Source organism: Gymnodraco acuticeps, unplaced genomic scaffold (genome assembly GCF_902827175.1).
Source record: "Gymnodraco acuticeps unplaced genomic scaffold, fGymAcu1.1, whole genome shotgun sequence".
Classification (NCBI taxonomy): Eukaryota; Metazoa; Chordata; class Actinopteri; order Perciformes; family Bathydraconidae; genus Gymnodraco; species Gymnodraco acuticeps.
The window spans coordinates 431,439-438,619 of NW_022991216.1; the positions used below are offsets into that span (position 1 = coordinate 431,439).

Below are 7,181 nucleotides of genomic sequence, written 5' to 3' on the forward strand. Positions count from 1 at the left end.
ATGTCCGCACCTTTCCAAACTACCCAGTCCCATCAGAAGAGGTTATTGAACAACTCGCCAGGAGTAAAGTTGTGGGAACCAACAAAAAACTCTCAACTAAAATCCCTGCCACAGTACTTCACAGAGACGTCCGGCGCATGGTGGTTCTGCTTCCCATTGAAGAGCAAAATGCTGGAAGCAAGAACAACAAATATGATGATCAGACTGGGAAATAGTACAATACACCAAACTCATCAGCAGTGAATCATTTTCTGTAACTTCAATAGAAAAAGTGTTGTGACCTCCTTGGGTTCAGGAACCAGGAGCTCAAGTGGGAGGTGTTTTGTCAGAGCCTGAGAAGTGCAATTCAAAATCTGGCTCCAGTCCAGCAGGTGTAGACAGGGAGCCTAGGGTCTGTGATTCCACTGAGAATGTGGTGCAAAGAGTGTGAGTCTCCTATTTAATGAGCTTAATGCAATGCACCTGGGAATGCACACTCGCAGCAGAGGACAAACAATTCGCTTTGAGAGAGGAGAGTCAAAGATTCGACCAAGACGCTGCTGGTTTTCAACCTAAATGATGCATCAAGAGGCTAACAAGAGGCTGAATGAAGCAAAAAGGAATCTGCCATCACTCAAATAAAGAGGAAAGATTCAAATTTGAGTTGTCCCATGTGTCCTTTTGGAGTGAATCAAGCCATTTTCAAGTTTAGGCAGGAGTCAATCAAACAAACCAAATGACAACTTGACCCCAGGTATTCACTCTCTGTCCTAAACGGCTTGTTGGTGCTCCTCCCTATGAGCCCAGTGTGCTCTGATTGGTCGGGACGTTGCAAGGCTCGTTGCTGCGAGGAGCGGACAGGTTTCCGGGTCGGCGATACAGCAAGAACAAGCGAAACTCATCCTGAGCACACAAACACTCACAGCCGAAGTAAAAACAATAAGTGTGGCTTGATATTGAATAAGAAAAAGGTTTATAATGCTGTGAGAATGGGTCTGCGGAGAGCATTTCTCCGCAATCCCAACTCGTCTATTACCAGCGTGCAGGGAGCTCTATGCAAGTCAATGGGACTCCCTGTTAGTTAGCCAAGGGATCCTGGTGTGTGAGGTGCTCCACGGATTGGTCCATTTGGGCCAATCCGGTCATTTGTTGTTGATGTGGGTGTTCACACGTCACAGAACCCAGGAAGCAAACAATGGAAAAAGAGAAATGTCCAACGAGGCGTTCTGGGGCAGCACAGACAGGTATTTTCTGTGTTAGAGTTTTATTCCCTACAGGGTGTACTTTGAGGGTTTGAGACTCTGCAGACCGTTTACATGCAGAAAAACCTTCATAACTCACAAGGGGACGGGTAATAACCGGAAAAGCATGACATGGGCCCTTTAAGAAAGTTATCACCAAACATCTAAGAATGCTTTTAGATAACGTTATCCTACCTTTCAGAAGAATATTCTGGGAACCAAAATAAAACTTCCCGCTGAAAACATTCCTAGAACAATTAATGTTTTTAGAACCAAACATTTCTAGGGAACTCACACATGCCACCGCACACATGCAATATCTGCTTACAGCTTATCATGAATTACGTGCTTGTTTTTTTCAAAAGGACAATGTGGTGACATCAGATTTTTTAAAACATCCTTTTCAAACAAATGTAACAACTTGTTTTTATGACAACTTCTGCTCAATTCTGTTTGTTGTAAAGGGCACAAACCTGATTTGTTTTTGAAAGCACTCTACAAATAAATCCGACTTTGACCTGTTAATAATTCGCATCACAGAAACATTTTATAAAAAAAGAATAACCTCCTGAAAACCTATAAAAAAACGTTCTGTCATCTCAGGCCTCAATAACCTCCTGAAAACATTTTCTGAATGTTGCTTTGAAAATGTTCTTCTTTTGTTATCATGTAACATTGAAGGAATGTTTTATAAAAGAACATCTATAATATGTTACCCCAACAACGTCCAAAACACATCCTTAGAATGTTGCAGGCAAAACGTTCCACCTTTGTTAACATATCACATTAACGGAACATTTTATAAAAGATGTTCTGTCACCTCAGGCCTTAATAACATCCTCAAAACATCCTCTGAATGTTGCAGTTAAAACGTTATGTCTTAGTTAACCTTAAACCTTATAGGAACATTATTTAAAATGATAAACATCCTCAAAAGGTTCTTTGAACATCAGATTAAAATGTTTTCTTTAAAACATTATTAGAACCTGTAGGTAACGTTAGCCAAAGTTGTGAGAACGTTCCCTGCTAGCTGGGCTGTCCCCCCTTACAGACACTTCTTAAAACCCTTTTAAATGCCATTCTCTTCCTGTCCCCTAGATGCCCTCTCTGACTGTTTCCAGTCCATCTGCATTTTGCTCATTCTCTAAACCAAAGGAAACCGATGAGTTTAAGTTGGATTTAGGAGAACAGATCAGGATGATCTCCTTCCTCCATACAAGTTAAATGTTCCTGACTCTACTAAATGTCTATAGTCTTACCCAAGAGCTTTTAAAACGACATAATGAAAATCTAATCATTATAATAGAATATGATATGCCTCTAAAATGTATCTATCCATTGTTGAATATTTTATAAATACTAATAATACATGACTAGAGATGTGGTGCAGTTGACTGATGAAGCTTTAAGTGTTCCAGTTGAAAAACAATAAATCATAAACAATGACTCACTGAATTTGCCCTCTAAAGATGTATTTCATAACATAATGCATTTATACAAAAACACAATAACATATGCAGTAACCATGTTAAACATTTGGTCACTCCGAGCAGTTTGTCTGACTTTCTGTGCACACAACAAAAAGAGCTTTTCCCACCCAACATGTCCACAGCCTCTAACAGTAGGCCGGCCTCTCGTTATTTACAGGAGGGAGTAAAGTATATCCCTTCTGGCACTGTATCACTACACTCTGGATTCAAAGCAGAAATTGCCTTACAATAGGGAAATTATGTCATACAACAGAAGGGGGTCAAACTCAAAAGCAGGGGAACCTCTGGAGAAGTTATGTGTAGACAAACCATAAAACTGAGGGAAAAAAGCTGACATCTATTACCCCCCCCCCAAAAAAACCACAATGGAGCACAGAGCTAATGAGTCACAGCGCTGTGTGAGTGTACAGAAGATGACTGTTGCTCCATGTTTGTACTGCGTTTACCTCTCAATGGCATCTGGTAAACCAACGTTTAATCAAAAGTCTTTGTTTAGGGAACATTCATATTGATCAATATTAGCCTGTAGATATAGGCTACGTTTTGCTTCTTTTTTTTTTTTAAATACATCTATAGTTGAAGGTAATCTACAGTGATTTCATTCAGTTCAATAACACTCATAAAAGTACACAAATAATTAACAAAGGGTATTGTGCTTCATCCAAACAGCTTCAGATTGTGTTCCTTATTTCTATAATGTAACCTTGACCACAGCTTCCTGTGACTGAAATGAAAGGAGAAAGCCCTTGTTAGCAGCTTTGTTAGACTAAACTTAGAAACAGCCAACACACTCTCACTCCATAATCGTCCAGGAGCGACGTTTGGTCAGTGTCCGTGGCGTGCAGTTGTGATGCTCCTAGGCTCCTTCAGCTTCATAAAGGGACGCAAATAGCTTTCAACTGATTGCAATGTATTCCCAACTGCTGCGGGATTTTACGCTCATGGATGCACGGCATTCGTTTGTGTCGGCTGCCCTTAAAGGCAATGTGAGCGTCCATTCTCATTAGATAACGGAGAATTGTACACCCGGAAGTAAGTATTCCCCTTACTGTCGATTGATTTTACAGTGATATCTGCACTACTCATCGACTAAAAAACATCAGATTATCCTTGTTAATTACACAACATTGATTGGTTTAAATTGTGTGCAATGCTTTTGTATTTTTCCCCTTTGATTCGGAGAAACAAATATTTGTACAACTTTTGTACAACTAACAAGCTTAAAAATCCAAATCTAAAATTTTATATTTTGCCCAACGGGAGCACAGAGCCCAGGAGAAGAACCCGGTGGCTTCAAGCGATCCGTCGGGAGGATGAGTTTGGCCACCTGTGGGATCCAAAATCCAAACATGTGTACGTCTGTAGTCAGCACTTCATTACAGGTATGACAACGTTATTCACACAATAACAGTGTTAAATTGTTTCGTAGTTAACATGAATGTTCAATTACTAGTTTTAAGAGAAGTTAACTAACTACTACGTTATGCAGGCTACCTTGCTTGAGTATACAAAAACACAGCTATGCTAACAACACTGGTGGTAGCTTCCGAGCTTTCTGCAGTTAAAATGTATTTCACCCCCCTTCTATCCCCTTCTCATTTCGTTTGTGAACTGTCTTGCCCTAGGCTTAAAAAACGAGGACATAGCCCACCCAGACTACACACCCTCGCTGTTCCCACATAAAAAGACAAAGTCTCCCAGGTCAGTACTTCAGAGGCTGGAGAGAAGGAGGAAGCGTGAGGGTGTTCAGTCTGCCCAACCAGAATCCCCAACATCAGAGGGCCCAGCACCAGAATCCCCAACATCAGAAGCTCCCATACCTCTTCAGGAGTTAGAGAGAAAACAACTTTATGAAGAATTGTATAATTTAAGAAGAGAAAGAGATGAGGCCATGAAGGAGCGAGCTGAAGCCATCAGAGAATTGGAGACGTTGAAAATGTCGGTAAACAGAGAGAAAATGACACTAAATGTAAAGTCATGACAGGCCTGTCATGGACAGTATTTGACACTCTTCATCAGTACCTGGTACAGTTTGTTAAGTCACAGAAAACATCCAAGATGTCAACACAAGACCAGCTCTTTATTACTCTGGTGAAACTGCGGCAGAACCCCTCAACCGATATGATGTGTGGAATATTTGACCTGGCACATAGCACTTTCCTTGATGTATTCTCCCAATGGTTGGATTTGATGTACGCCAACATTTCTTTTTTGATTAAATGGCCTGATAGAGAGTGTATCAGAAGCACAGTACCAGCAGAGGTTCTCTTCCAGTACCCTAGAGTGACTGCAATTATCGACTGCTTTGAGATCAGAATTGAACACTCAAAGAAGCTGAAAACAAGGTGAGATATTTTTCTTTTTGATAGCATGCATAAAGTGTCGGGTTTTTGTAATACTTACCTGGCTGTCTGTGTATATGTACACAATTTATAGATAAGTATTACTAACGACTGTCTCTTCTCACAGAGCTATCACCTACTCAAAATACAAAAACTGGACAACAGTGAAGTATTTCATTGCATGTCACCTATCTGGCTCAATCACATATCTCCAAAGGCTGGGCAGGGAGGGCTTCAGATGTGCATATTGTAAGGAACTCAGACTTCTTATCTCAGAAGTTCCACCATGCAGGAGATCAGGTAACAATTGAACTGTTTTTTTGTTTCTAATTTAAGTCTTATTTGTGAATTTATTATTTACCCATAGTTACCATTTTTGAGTTGCTGTTGAAGTAAAGTAGTGTTTTTAAGTATTTGTGATGTTTATTTCAGATTTTAGCCGACAGGGGCTTCACTTTGAAGGATGACTTTGCTGTTCTGGGTGCACAGCTCATCACACCGTCTTTCACGAGGGGCCGAAAACAACTGTCAGCCGAAGATGTTGCGATCTGTGGTCTGCAGAGAGAGTCATTGGGGCCCTGAAGAGCCCGGTACCACATTCTGGATGGCCCACTTCCTCTGCGCCTGGTGAAGAGACTGCAGGGTGAGAGAGAGAAGAGGCCATGATGGATAGGATTGTGCATGTCTGTGCAGCACTAATGAACCTGTCTGGCAGTGTCATGTACAACCGTTACAGAATCTGAGAGTAAGAACAAAATCAATGTGCAGTCATTTAATAATGAGCATCAGAGAACAATATTGTATGCAACTTTTTTATACAACAAAGAAGTCATTATTGTTCCAATTGTGCCATTTAACAGGTTTCAGTTGAGACATAATGGATCTTTCTAATCAAAACCACCTGTTGTTTGTCTTTCCACAAGTCCCTGAACTGATCTCAGTGCTGCTCTGCTGCTGCACACCCTGTCACCCTGCCTCTGATGCCTGTCGCCCTGCCTCTGATGCCTGACGCTCTGCCTCTGATGCCTGACGCTCTGCCTCTGTTGCCTGATGTTCTGCCTCTGTTGCCTGATGTTCTGCTGCCACTTGTGTTGCCTGATGGGTCATTCCCTGTGCTGCTTTCGACTGGACTGTGTTCTGCCTACTTAGCAGAAACATATACAGTGCTTATCATAAATGAGTACACCCCCTTTGAAAATAACACAAGAACAATTTGATCAACAATATCAACAATTATTATCTGATTAGTATCAAAGTCACAAGTATAGACAATATTGTACAGCCCATTATTCATTCTATTTGTAGCCTATGTATGTTTTCATGTTGTAAATAAATGTATAGGCTTTGTGATATTTGATTTTGTACATATAGTCTAGTAGTCTATGTTGATACTGAATGAAATAGCTATAATATGCTTCAAAATGAATTGGTATAAATAAATATGTAACTCTGTCACAGTGACTTATTTGTTGCCATTTTTACACTGATAGGAAATTCAACCACCTACCTACCTGTGCATCTTTCAGCTCCCGAAGTTTGTGTAGTATGTGTTGTGACCAAAATGTTTGCATCACATTAATGGCACCACTGATGAAGTCCTCATCTCTTTGTACTCTGAATATCAGGCAGGTCTGAGGAGTCCAAGTGATGAAGTCTGCATACATCCGTTTGGTAACAAACATCTGCATTTGGACCTGTCAAATGCAATGCAATCATAACACTAATATGTACATTATAGACAGTATGCCATCTGTGGATAATTCTCTTGGATAATTGCACAAAATGCTCCAGACTCATTAGAGGTGTGCAGGTATATGCAGGTGAAATATTGAAATACCTGAGTGAAATATGCATGACTTCTCTTTAAGCTTGTCAGACTTTCCAGATGTCCTCTTTTGTCCTCAAGCCACTGTTGATACCCAGTAGAGGTGTCTTGCCCCCACCTGTAAGGACACTTAGCCTCTATAACACCCTCACCACAGCAGTCACAGGAAACATAGCCATCACATGAAACCCCCAGGTATGGCATAGTTTGGCAGATGCGGAAGCCAGCCTTTGCGGCTTCTCTGTCACCCTCCAGGATGGCTTTACATCACATCGAAACAGGTAGGTATCCGATGAAGGTAGTT

The 7,181-nt window shown here is 40.9% G+C and overlaps 1 long non-coding RNA gene across 2 annotated transcripts; it reads left to right on the forward strand.

Annotated features, from left to right (window-relative positions):
• The first annotated feature begins 3,846 nt into the window (after window positions 1–3,846).
• On the forward strand, window positions 3,847–5,637 carry LOC117561409. Of its 2 annotated transcripts, none has more exons than XR_004571366.1 (4): window positions 3,847–4,092; window positions 4,336–5,055; window positions 5,180–5,352; window positions 5,485–5,637. It is a non-coding gene; the product is annotated as an uncharacterized LOC117561409 (long non-coding RNA). The 2 variants fall into 2 exon arrangements; XR_004571367.1 differs by having other exon boundaries at window positions 5,270–5,352.
• The last annotated feature ends 1,544 nt before the right edge of the window (window positions 5,638–7,181 follow it).